Raw genomic sequence first — 13,986 nt, forward strand, 5'->3', positions numbered from 1 at the left:
GCTGAACCCTAATGCAATCGCAACTGTCCTTACAAGAAAGGGGCAGATTTTATACAAACACATATGGAGGAGAAGGCAATGTGAAGATGGAGCAAAGAGAGATTTGAAGATGCTGGCCTTGAAGATCGGATTATTGTGGCCACAAGCCAAGGAATGTGGCAGCTACCAGAATCTGGAAGAGGCAAGGAATAGATTCTGCCCCAGAAATTCCAAAGGGAATGCAGCCTGATCACATCTTGATTTCAGCTCTGTAATACAGATTTCAGATTTCTGACTCTGAGAACTGTGAGAGAAGAAATTTCTGTTGTTTTATACTACAAGGTCAACAAAATTTGTTACAGCAGACACACACACACACACACACACACACACACACACTTGCTAGACAATAGCTTGTATAGTTTTACCTGTGTTTGAATCATTCTCTACATTCTGACTTGCTTTTGTTTGTTTAACATTGTGTTTTTAGTTCAACCATGTTGAAGTGTATAGCTATAGTTCATTCATTTCCACTGCTGTGTGTTTTATATTTTATTGTACAAATATACTGCAGTATAGTAAATTGTACAGTTTACTTCTCCATTCCTAAATCGGTTTGTTTTTGGTTTTACAAATGATGATATGAATGTTTTAATATGCTTCCTAGTGCACATATGCAAAAGTGTTTCTTTTTTTTTTTTTTTGAGACAGAGTCTCACTCTTTTGCCCGGGCTAGAGTGAGTGCCATGGCGTCAGCCTAGCTCACAGCAACCTCAAACTCCTGGGCTCAAGCGATCCTTCTGCCTCAGCCTCCCAAGTAGCTGGGACTACAGGCATGCGCCACCATGCCCGGCAATTTCTCTATATATTTTTAGTTGTCCAATTAATTTCTTTCTATTTTTGGTAGAGACGGGGTCTCGCTCTTGCTCAGGCTGGTCTCGAACTCCTGAGCTCAAACAATCCGCCCGCCTCGGCCTCCCAGAGTGCTAGGATTATAGGCATGAGCCACCGCGCCCAGCCGACATAAATGTTTTACACATTTTTTTTTATTATTTTTAGGTAACTGTATTTCTATCGATATGACAAATGGTATATTTTCTAAAAAATTTTTTGACAGTATATAGTAACACGATTTATTGTATTGGTCTTGTATCTGCCAATCTTTCAGGCCTTTGGTAATTGTAATATTTTGTAGATTTTTGGGGGGCTTTTGGTATGTTAATCATATCATTGACAAATAATTGTCAAATCTTTCTAATTCTCATTCTTTCTGTGTCTTTTTGTCTCATTGTGTTGGCTAGAGTTTCCAGAACCATAGATTAAAAGTTATAAAGACTGAATTTTAGGCTGGGTGTGTTGGCTCATACCTGTAATCCCAGCACTTTGGGAGGCCAAGGTGGAAGGATCACTTGAGTATAGGAGTTCAAGACCAGCCTGGGCAACATAGTGAGACCCTATCTCTACAAAAAATTTAAAAATTAGCCAGGTGGGGTGTTGTGTGCCTGGAGTCCTAGCCAGCTTAGGAGTTCAAGGTTGCAGTGAGGTTATGATCATCCCACTGCACTCTAGCCTCTGTGACAGAGCAAGGTACTGTCTCTAAAAAAAAAAGATATCATGCGTGAATTGAATTTAGAAAATGCTTTTTCTTTTTTTAAATCATAATTACTTAATCTTATGATTTCCTCTTTTAATGTGTTAACATGGTGAATTGGTACATTAATATATTTCCTGGAACAAATGTAACTTCAACATGATGTATTATACTATTTTTTATACTTGCCTTCACTTTGCATATTAGTTTCCTGTTACAAAATCCACAAACTTGGTGGAATAAAACAACAGAAATTTATTCTCTCACAGTTCTGGATATCAGTAATCCAAAATCTATATCACTGGGCTGAAATCAAGATGTCAGCAGGGCTGTACTCCCTCCAGAAGCTCTCCAGCAGAATCCGTTCCTTGTCTCTTCCACTTCTGGTGGCTGCCACATTCCTTGGCTTATGCCACATGCTCCACTCTTCAAGGCCAGCATCTTCAAATCCCTCTTTGTTGTCTTCACATTGCCTTCTACTCTGTGTGTATGAAATCTCCTTTTACCTCTCTTGTGATTGCATTTAGGGCTCACTTGGATAATCCAAGATGATCTCCCCACCTCAAGATCCTTTATTTAATCATATCTGCGAAGACCTTTTTTTTCTCATAAGGCAACATTTACAGATTTCTCAAGGATTAGGCCCTGTTATCATTTGGTTAAGTATATGTGTATGGGGGGGGTTGGGGAGGCATTCTGCCTACCACGCTCTGTTTGCCAATATTTTATTTTTATTATTTACTTTATTCTATATTTCCTGGATTTAATCTGTTGTTTTTTCCTAACATCTAAATTGTCTGTTTAATTTATGTATTTTAAACTTTCTTTTCGGCCGGGCGCGGTGGCTCACGCCGGTAATCCTAGCTCTCTGGGAGGCCGAGGCGGGCGGATTGTTTGAGCTCAGGAGTTTGAAACCAGCCTGAGCAAGAGCGAGACCCCGTCTCTACTAAAAATAGAAAGAAATTAATTGGACAACTAAAAATATATAGAAAAATTAGCCGGGCATGGTGGCGCATGCCTGTAGTCCCAGCTAGTCGGGAGGCTGAGGCAGGGAGAATTGCTTGAGCCCAGGAGTTTGAGGTTGCTGTGAGCTAGGCCGACACCATGGCACTCACTCTAGCCCGGGCAAAAAAAAAACAACAACTTTCTTTTCTATTAATAATACAAGGTATAAATTTCTCTGTAAGTACTGCTTTAGTTTCATCCCACATTCATTTGCATATAGTGCTTTTACTATTATTCTACGTATTTTCTAATTTCTACTATGACTTATTGATGTAGGTTCCTCTCTATGTATCCATTAAATCTGTGGTCCTTGGACACGTCCATGGCCTGTTAGGGACTGGGCCACAGAGCTCCATTGCCCCCACCCTCCCTTCTGTGGAAAAATTGTCTTCTATGAATTTTGGAAGGTGGGGGTGGTGAGGGGGGCACAGCAGGAGGTGAGCAGCACCAGAAGGAGGAAGCTTCATCTGTATTTACAGCCATTCCCCATTGCTTGCATCACTGCCTGAGCTATGCACACCCTCAACCCCATCCGTGGAAAAACTGTCTTCCATGAAACCGGTCCCTGATGCCAAAAAGGTTGGGGACCACTGCATTAAATGAAACTGTAATTGTTTTGTTCAAACCTTTTATATGCTTTTTTTTTTCTTTTGAAACAGAATCTGGCTCTGTGTCCTGGGCTAGAGTGCAGTGGTGTCATCATAGCTCACTGCAACCTCAAACTCCTGGGTCCAAGTGATCTTCCTGCCTTAGCCTCCCAAGTAGCTGGGACTACAAGGGTGTGCCACCATACCTGGCTAATTTTTCTATATTTTGTAGAGATGGGGTCTCACTCTTGCTCAGGCTGATCTCAAACTCCTGAGCTTAAGCGCTCCTCCTGCCTCAGCCTCCCAGAAGGCTAGGATTACAGGCATGAGCCACCAAGCCCGGCCTTAGAATTTGTTTTAGTAAGGGTCTGTTAGTAGTAAACTCTAAATTGCTGATTATCTGAAAATGTTTTTATTTAACTCTTATACTTGAATGATAATTTTGCTGGATATGCAATTCTAGGTTGAGGATTATTTACTCTCAATGCTTTGAAGTTATTATTCCATTATCTTTGGTTTCCATTGTTACTGTTGAGGAGGTAGCTGAGAGTACAAATGTCATTACTTTGTAGGAATCTGACTGTGTTCTCTGGTTGCTTTTAAGATGCAATCTCTTTCTTTCTTTTCTTTTTTTTCTTTCTTTATTTCTTTTTTTTGTAGAGATGGCTTCTCACTCTGTTGCCCAGCCTGGTCTTCAAATCCTGGCCTCAGGCAATCTTCCCTCTTGCCTTGGCCTCCGAAAGTACTGGGATTACAGGCATAAGCCACCACACCCTACCTAAAATGCAATCTTTTAAAATTTTTTTATTTGTAATTATTATGGGTACATAATAGTTGTATATACTTATATACATGTGATGTTTTGATATAGGCATACAATATGAATTAATCAATCAGGGTAATTGGGGTATCCATCACCTCAGGCATTTATCATTTCTTTGTGTTAGGAACATTCCAATCCCACTCTTTTACTTATTTTAAAGTATACCCTAACTTACTGTTGATTATGGTCACTTTTGTTGTGAATAGCTTTGGCTATTCTTGGTCTTTTTGGTTCCATATAAATTTTAGTATTACTTTTTCTATTTTTGTGAAGAATGTCTTTGGTATTTTGATGGGGATTGCATTGAACCTGTAGACTTAAAATGCACTCTTTATCTTTGGCTTTCAGTAGTTTCACTATTGTGTATTTAAGTAAGGATTTAATTTTTGTTATCTTGCTTGGCATTCCTTGGTAGTCCTAAATCCAATATGTAAATTTCTCAGCCATTATCTATTTATGTATCACCTCTCCCCAGTCTTCTCTATTCTCTTCTGAAACTCTGACTAGAAAATGTTGAATCTTCTTCATGGTGGTTAACCTGTCTCTTGTGGTTTCAATTTCTTCATCTCTCTGAGCTGCATTCTTAATAATTCCTCAGAATTTTCACTCAGTTCATTAGTTCTTTCCTCAGTTGTTTCTAATCTGCTAATTAACCTGTCTATTAAGTTTATCATTTTAATATTTTAATTTTTGTTTCTAGAAATTATATTTGGTTCCTTTTCAACTCCTGTTGCTCGTTTTAATAGACTTTTATTCCTTAGTCATATTTTGAGCATTTTTATTTATTTAAATGAGCTTATTTCTCTATCTGGTCATTTAAAAAACCTAGTGTTTCCAGGTATGATTTCTTAGATTCTTGTTTCTGCTAAATCTTAATCATTGTAACCTACTTTTCCTCTTCCTTGAAACTTCATTGCAGAAAATACTTTCAATCTTGTATTTAAAATGTTCTCCTCTACACAAGATTTGTTTTTGTTTCTGGCAAGATGCTTTGGGCAATAGTAAATTGTGAACACTTTAAAATTTCAGCTTGAGTTTTTAGAAGATGCAAAAGGAGTATAAATTCTGGTTCCAAACTCACGTGAGTGCCAATCTGTTGGTGGGAATTCCCAGAGAAGATTTTCTTTTCTTCTTCATCTTCCAACTCCAAGACCAAAGCCAGTAAGTTTCTTTATCAATATCTTTTTCAGTATTGGGTGGAGGAATCTATTAATAGTTCTACTGAGAGTATTGCCTATCTAATGTCCCAACTATACACACAGTTCTCTATTCTGACCTCCCACCTTACTTGAGCTCCAGGCTTGTCTCTTGTTCCTTCAAGCTTATGGCTCGTGAAAATTCAAGCTCTAATCTTTTCCTTATACCATAAACAAAATTCAATTCCAGGTGGATTATAGATTTAAATGTGAAAGGCAAATAACATAGAAATATATTTTCATGACTTTTGGGTAGTGAACTATTTCTTAAATAGGACACAGAAAGCACTAAGTGTAAAATTAAAAATTAAATTGGACATTAAAATTAAGAAATTTTATTAATTAATAGATACAATTAGGAGAGTGAAAGGCAGTCCACTTTTGTTGGTGAAAAAAAATATTTGCAGCCCAAATAATCAATAAAGGACTTGAATCCAGGATATAAAAAGAACACTTACAAATCAGCAGCAACCCAATAGAAAAACTAGGCAACAGACTTGAAGAGTACTTCAGTAAAGAGGATACCCAAATGACCAAGAATCATATGAAAATGTGTTCAAGTTCACTAGAAATCACCAAAATGCAAGTTAAAATCATAATAAGATAGCATCGTATACCCATTAGAATGGCTATTTGGGGACTTTTGGCTAGCTGCAAACAATAGAGGCTACATAGTAAACAACCTCTCAAAGTCTCTTTCCTAAACAATGTAAAATAACATCACAGCTATGAAAATTCTATACAAATGTATGCATTCAACATCAATTAAAGGTCTTTCTCTACTCGTGGAGACTGACCCATTCCTCTCTGGAACGTAAAAAAAGAAGTAAAAAAATAAAATTAAAAAAAAATCAATTAAAGATAGAAAATGCTGAAAATGCAAGATAACTATAAGTAAAGACACAGAGAGGAAAAAACCCAAATCTCTGGGACCCAGTCCCACATACTCCCATTCTAACCCCGCCCTGCCAGAGCTTTATAGTGAGCAAAGGAAGACTGATCAAAACCACAGGAAGGATATTAGCAAGGGGCCTGAGAGTGAATTGGAGCAATCACAAGAAAAATTAAATTCACCCTAAGTCTTAAAATACTAAAAAAGGAATTGGGCAGATCAGACCACAAACTTCACAAAGGGATTTCAAAGTTCAGGAGTCCTGAAAGGTCAGCTGCCATAAAGAGTCAAACATGGGTTTTAAAGAGACAGATGCTTTTTCCAGATATAGGATTTAAGGAGATAGACATACAAATTGCTGGGCACAGAACTCTGTTCAAAGGGGCACAATTTAAAGGGGCAGTACTCTGGAAGAGGAAAAAAAAAGCCATAAGGAAGGAAGAAACACCCTTTGGCAACTGGACAGTTAAAGGACGGAAAAAAGAGAGCTACAATTACCAAGACAGTGTGGCATTGGTGTAATGATGGATAAATACATGAATGGAACTGATTAAAGTGTCTACAAAAAGACTCACACGTATGCGGTCAATTGATTTTTGACAGAGGTACAAACGCAATTCAGTAGAGAAAGGATAGTCTTTGTAACAATTGGTGTTCAAATAATTGAATATCCATAAGCCAGAAAAAAAGAATTTTTATCCATATCTTGCACAATATGAGAAAAATAAAGTCAAATGGATCATAGACCTAAATATAAAACCTAACACTATAAAACTTCTAGAAGAAAACATAGGAGAAAATTTTGTGACCTTGGGTTAGGCAAAGATTTCTTAGATATGACAACAAAGGTATAAACAATAAAATAACAAACTGATATAATGTATTTTACAAAAATTTAAGACTTCGGCTCTCTGAAAGATACTGTTAAGAAAACGAAGTCAAGCCACAGACTGGGAGCAAACATTTACAAATTATATTGCTGGTGGGCATATAAATTGGCACAACTTTTCTGAAAGAAAATTTGTCCATAACTAACAGAACTACACATGTACTTATATTTCAACCCAGGAATCCCATTTCTAGGAATTTACCTTGAAAGTGTATCTTCAACCATATGAAAATACGTATGCACATGGTTATTCACTGCAGCATCGTTTCTAATTAGTAAGTGTTGGAAACAACCTAAATGCCCATACATAGGACAGAGGTTGAATTAACTATGGTATAACTACACAATGGATTATTATGCAGCTATAAAAAGAATAAAGACATCTATGAACTGATATGAAGTCATCTCCAGGATACATAGTTAAGTAAAAAAAGTAAAGCACAAAAGGAATATCTATTGTATGCTATCCTTCATATAAGAAAGGAGATATGAAAAATAACACATGAATCTACTCATTTGTGCAAAACAAAGACAAGAAAGATAAGCTAGAGGCTAGAGAGATTGGTTATATACACAGTGTATGCAGGAAAAGGGTGGAAAGAAAGGAGGAATGAGAATGGGGTAGCAGAGGTGAGGAAGAAGGAGTGATATTTTTCTGCATATATCTTTTTGTATAGCTTTGACTTTTATTACCATCATAATGTTTCACATACCCTTCACATATTCAATAATAAATTGTTAAAACCAACCTGTATTTGGGATGACCCAAAATGGAATACAAATACTAACAATGCAAACTAATTGTATATGTATGAAGGCCAGATGTGGTTGCCTATAATCCTAGGTAATTACAAGCCTGTAACCCTCTGGGAGGCTGAGGTGGGAGTATTGCCTGAGCCCAGGATTCCAAGACCAACCTAAGCAAGAGTGAGACCCCGTCTCTACTAAAAATAGAAAAATTAGGCCAGGCGCGGTGGCTCATGCCTGTAATCCTAGCACTCTGGGAGGCTGAAGCGGGCGGATTGTTTGAGCTCAGGAGTTTGAGACCAGCCTGAGCAAGAGCAAGACCCCGTCTATACTAAGAAAATAGAAAGAAATGATCTGGACAACTAAAAATATATAGAAAAAATTAGCCAGGCATGGTGGTCCCAGCTACTGTGGTCCCAGCTACTCGGGAGGCTGAGGCAGAATAATATATCAACACTGAGAAGAAAAGCAATAGCTAGCAACTTTGGAGAACAGTATTTTGACTGGACAACGTAAGGTTAAATATTAAATACAAAACAATAATACATAAAAGCTGTACTAGTCAGTAAACGTGTTTTTTATATGGCTATGGATTTGTAATTCTGAAACTGCTTTGTGTGTACTAAAAATGAACAAATAAATATATCATATATAATAACTCAGTATCTCACTGTTGGAGAAAGAAGTTACAAATAAGAAACAGAAAGAGACTAAAATGAAACCTGTGGGTATAGGACTGGAATCTGAAGTATCAGTATAAATTTGTGTGTTTAAATATATATAGATACGCTGGGCGCAGTGGCTCACGCCTGTAATCCTAGCACTCTGGAAGGCCGAAGCGGGCAGATCCTCTGAGCTCAGGAGTTCGAGACCAGCCTGAGCAAGAGCGAGGCCTCGTAACCACTAAAAAAATATAAAGAAATTAGCTGGACAACTAAAAACATATAGAAAAAATTAGCCGAGCATGGTGGCGCATGCCTGTAGTCCCAGCTACTCGGGAGGCTGAGGCAGAAGGATTGCTTGAGCCCAGGAGTTTGAGGTTGCTGTGTGCTACGATGACGCTATGGCACTCTAGCCGGGGCAACAGAGTGAGACTCTGTCTCAAAAAAATAAGAAATCTTTGGATCAGACGGTTTCACTGGTGAATTCTACCAAACTGGAGAGTTGATATACCCTGGAGGTAGAAGAGTGAAGATATATTGCTGGCCTTGCCAGCTGAAAATATACTGCTTCTGGTGGGTCTTATTGATGGATTTGAAGAAAAAAGCATTTGCCAGATCTATAGATGCATAGCAGGAACCAGGGGATGTGTTAATTTACCGAAGCAATGAAACCACATCTGGCACAATAGCTGCAATTGGAGTTACCACTTACAATATATGCTTACAAAAATCCACTGTCATTCTCCAAAATGCATCTGTCTTCTTCACAGGCCAAATAGGCAGGTTGAATGGAGATATGTTAGAAAGCACCACTGCTGAATCTTTCAGTCCTTGATGATGGCACTAATTCCCCAGGAATGTGGTATTGCTTTTGGTTTACTATTTTCCTAGGTTGAGACAGTTTTCACAGCTTCCACTTGGTCTTTCCCACCATAATAGCCCTCACTCCACAGGTCATGGAACAAATGTGGGGATTCTACCAGCTGCTGAATATGTCTATTCCAATTGTGCATTCTGGAATTGAGAAATAACCACAGGATGAGTTTGGGGACACAGTGAATTCACTGTGAGATGGACCCAAGCTAAAACTCTATTAATTACCTAATCTCTAATTCCCTACTCTGATTGGCAGACCACAATGATGTTTTGGGTCTGCTGGAATTAATGTCAGCTCAGCACCAGTGTCCAGTAATACCTGAAAGGTCTGATTATTTCCTTTTTCCCAATGTATAGTTACCCTGGTGTAAGGTCATAGGTCCCCTTGGGAAAGGCCAGGAGAAAGATTAATGATATAAATCTTGGGCAGTATACTACAGTCCTTCTTTAAGGGAAAATGTGTTCCTCTTTATTCAAGGTGTTCAGAGTCTGTAAACTGGCTCAAGTCTAAGAACTGACTGATGGACTGTGATGCTCTGTTTTTATGATTCAGGTTAGACTTTTGTTCACTTGACCTAGAACTTTTTTGCTTATACAGATCAAGTAAGAATTTAGTAGGTTTCCTATCTACTGGGAACACCATGATCAACCAGCCAATGCCTTAGGTCTGCACGAGTCAGACTTTTTTTTTTTTTTTGAAACATGGTCTTGCTCTGTTGCCCAGGATAGAGTGCAGTGGGCATTATCTTAGCTCACTGAAACTTCAACTCCTGGGTGCAAATGATCCTCCTGCCTTAGCCTTCTGAGTAGCTGGGACTACAGGCATGTGCCGCTAGTTTTTTTATTTTTTGTAGGGACAAGATCTCACTATGTTGCTCAGGCTGCTCTTGAACTCCTGGCCTCAAGCAATCCTCCCAGCTTAGCCTCCCAAAGTGCTAAGATTACAGGTATGAGCCACTGCACATGGCCTAATCAGACTATTCTGATCACTGCTTTGACTCTACTGTCAATTACAGTAACCAGATCCACCTTGCCTTTGGTGGTCTTTGAGTGCCACCGTAAGATCCCTGCTACCCCAGGTAGGTTTCCCAATTCAGTGACTGCAGTTCCCTACTATAAGTTCTAGTCTATAGAGAAGAATGATTGCAGAGCTCTTCAAGACTGCCAGGGTTCCCCTCACAAATTGTTCTCTCACATTATTGGTGAAAAAAGTATGTCTTCTGGGCCTTCCAAGGGTGGGTGAGTAGGTCTTAAATGACAAATCTACTCTAACATTTCAAACTCCCTAAGCCTTTGAATCCCTTCCTCAATATTAAACCAAGGCAAGTCTGGCATTTCTAACTTACTGTGGGCCATCTTTTGGTCCATGTTTTAGGCAACCAAATTTTAGTGACTTTTCTAACTTCCCAAGCTGCAACATTAAATGCATGCAGAATCTCTGTTTAATGAACCAGTATCAATAAATTCAGCCTGATGTTTTTTCCACCATTATCTCACACAATCAATATCCATTCCCACACACATTCCCTGAATTTCTATGTGTAAAAGTTTAAAAAATAGGCCAAGCGCGGTGGCTCACGCCTGTAATCCTAGCTCTCTGGGAGGCCGAGGCGGGCGGATTGTTTGAGCTCAGGAGTTCGAAATCAGCCTGAGCAAGAGCGAGACCCCGTCTCTACTAAAATTAGAAAGAAATTAATTGGACAACTAAAAATATATAGAAAAAATTAGCCGGGCATGGTGGCGCATGCCTGTAGTCCCAGCTACTCGGGAGGCTGAGGCAGAAGGATTGCTTGAGCCCAGGAGTTCGAGGTTGCTGTGAGCTACGATGACGCCACGGCACTCTAGCCCAGGCAACACAGTGAGACTCTGTCTCAAAAAAAAAAATAAATAAATAAATAAATAAAAAATCAAGTAGTTATTTTGGAGTGTAGTGCATCTTCTCTTGGATCTCACTTTGTATCTCACCTTTAGGGGCTTGCTGGGACTTGGGTCTAGTTATAGTCTAGAAACAGAGAGGGTTGATGGAGACTGGTCCTAAGGAGACTCAGGATGGTTTTGCATGACATATGTCTCAGGGGAGGCCACTACAGTTTCCTTAGGTGATGCAGGGTCCCATCAGTAAGGTAAGGCCTCTCTCATTGGCAAAGAAGTGTCATCGGAATTTAGGGGCTCCATATCCACAGCTTTACCAAGGTCTTCCACATGTTGCCATTCCAACTTTCAGAATCATTGATTCAGAATCCTATTCTTTCTGAATCAATGCCCTCACTTTAACTGTTCTGTGTATATAAAGTATTGAAAACAGGAACTTGACAGATACTTATATTCCCATGTTCATAGCGGCATTACTCACAATAGCCAAGAGATAGGAGCAACCCAACTGTTAATCAATGGATGAAGGAATAAGCAAAATGTAAATACATACAATGGAATATTATTCAGCCTTGAAAAGGGCAGAAATTCTAACATATGCTACAACATAGATGGATCTTGAGGATATTCTAAGTGAATCAAGGCAGTCACAAAGAACAAATGATTCCGTTTATATGAGGTACTTAGAGTAGGCAAATTTATAGAGACAGAAATTAGGATCAAGGTTTCCAGGGGATGGAAGAAAGAGGGGATTGGGAAGTTATTGTTTAATGGGTACAGATTTTAGTATAGGATGATGAAAAAATTCCTGGAGATGGATGGTGGTAGTGATGATTGTACAATAATGTGAATGTAATAAATACCACTGACTTGTACATTTTAAAATAGTTAAAATGATAAATTTTATATTATGTTTATATTATCACAGTAAAAAGAAAAAAAGCCATCAGAGCTACAAAAAAAAAAAAGGAATGAAATTCTGATACATTCTACAACATGGGTGAACCTGCATGAGATTTTTGTTAAGTGAAATAAGCCAGACACAAAAGAACAAGTATTAGATGATTCTGCATATAAGAGGTACCTAAAATAGGTAAATTCATAGAGATAGAAAGAATAAAAGTTACTAGGGTCTGGGAATACAGAGAAAGGGGGAGTTATTGTTTAATGAGTATAGAATTCGTGTTTGAGATGATGAAAAAGTTCTGAAAATAGTGGTGATGGATATACAACATTATAAACATACTTAATATAACTGTACATTTAAAAATTGTTAAAATGAGAAATTTTGTGTTATATATATTTTGCCACAATAGAAAAATTGCAAAAACATCAATTGTTTAAAGCAAAAATAACTGGAGTGTAATAAATATTGAGTTTATAACATATGTAGGAGTATGATACAAATATCACAAAAGCTGGAGAGGAAAAAATGTAGAATACTGACGTAAGGTTCGTATATTGTACATGACGTGGTATAATACCACTTGAAGGTAGATAGTGATGACTTCAATATATGTACCATAAACCTTAAAGCAACCACTAGAAAGATGAAACAGTTATAACTAATACGGCAATAAGGGAGATAACATGGAATCATAAAAATATACTCAGTTCAAAAGAAGACAAAAAATAAAATGGAAACAAAAAAACACATGGGATATACACAAAACAAATAGCAGCAAGATGGTAAATTTAAGCCTAACCATATCAATAATTACATTAAATATAAATGGTCTAAACACTCAATTAAAAGGCAGAGATTGTCAGATCAGATAGAAAAGAAAGACTCAAACACTTCCTATAAGAAATCCACTTTAAATATAAAGATCCAAATATGTTAAAAGTAAAAGGATGCTAATACTTAACAAAAGAAATCAAGGGTGGCTATATTAATAACAAAGTAAATTATAGAACAAAGTATAGTACCAGGGATAAATATGGTCATTTCATGATGGTAAAGAGGACAATTCATTCAGAGGACATAGCAATTCTAAATGTTTAGGGATTTAATAATAGAGTTTCAAAGTATATGAAGTAAATATGATAGAACTATGAGAATAACTAGACAAATTAACAATTATAGTCAAACATTTCAACACTCCTTTGTCAATAATTAATAGATGAAGTTGAACAAAAATGACATAGAAGACTTGACAACACTATTAACCAACTTGATGTATTTGTTATTTATAGAGCATGCCACTCAACAACAGAGTACAAATTCTTTTCAAGTGCACACAGAACATTTACCAATATAAACCAGATCCTGAATTATAAAATAAATTTCAAGAAATTTAAAAGCATTAAGATCACTTGAAATAAGTTCTCTGACTATAATGAAATTCAATTAGAAATGCCAAATATGTGGAAGCTAAATAACACTCTTCTAAATAACCCATGGGTCAAAGAAGTAATTAAAATGGAAATTAGACATATTTTGAACTGAATGAAAATGAAAACACAGCATTTTCATGGGGGGAAGGATTTATAGAACAAAACACTTATCAGAAAAGGAAAAAGTTCTTAATTAATCACTTCAGCGTCTAAAGAAACTGGAAAAAATAAGAGCAAATAGGCTGGGTGCAGAGGATCACACCTGTAATCCTAACACTTTGGGAGGCTGAGGTGGGAGGATAGTTTGAGGCTGGGAGTTCAAGACCAGCCAGAGTAACATATTGAAACCCTGTCTCCACAAAAAATAGAAAAATTAGCTGGGTGTGGTGGCGCGCACCTGTAGTCCTAGCTACTTGAGAGGCTGAGGCCAGATGATCACTTGAGCCCAGGAGTTTGAGGTTGCAGTGAGCTATGATGATGCCACTGCACTCTAGCCCTGGTGACAGAGCAAGACCTTGTCTCCAAAAATC

The 13,986-nt window shown here is 37.7% G+C and overlaps 1 protein-coding gene across 1 annotated transcript in view; it reads right to left on the reverse strand.

Moving 5' to 3' along the window:
* The window catches only part of FAM186A (family with sequence similarity 186, member A), a 55,030-nt gene that overhangs the window by 37,123 nt on the left and 3,921 nt on the right, over positions 1 to 13,986 (reverse strand). The window lies entirely within an intron of this gene.

Source organism: Propithecus coquereli, unplaced genomic scaffold, assembly GCF_000956105.1.
Source record: "Propithecus coquereli isolate 6110/MARCELLA unplaced genomic scaffold, Pcoq_1.0 Scaffold111, whole genome shotgun sequence".
Taxonomy (NCBI): Eukaryota; Metazoa; Chordata; class Mammalia; order Primates; family Indriidae; genus Propithecus; species Propithecus coquereli.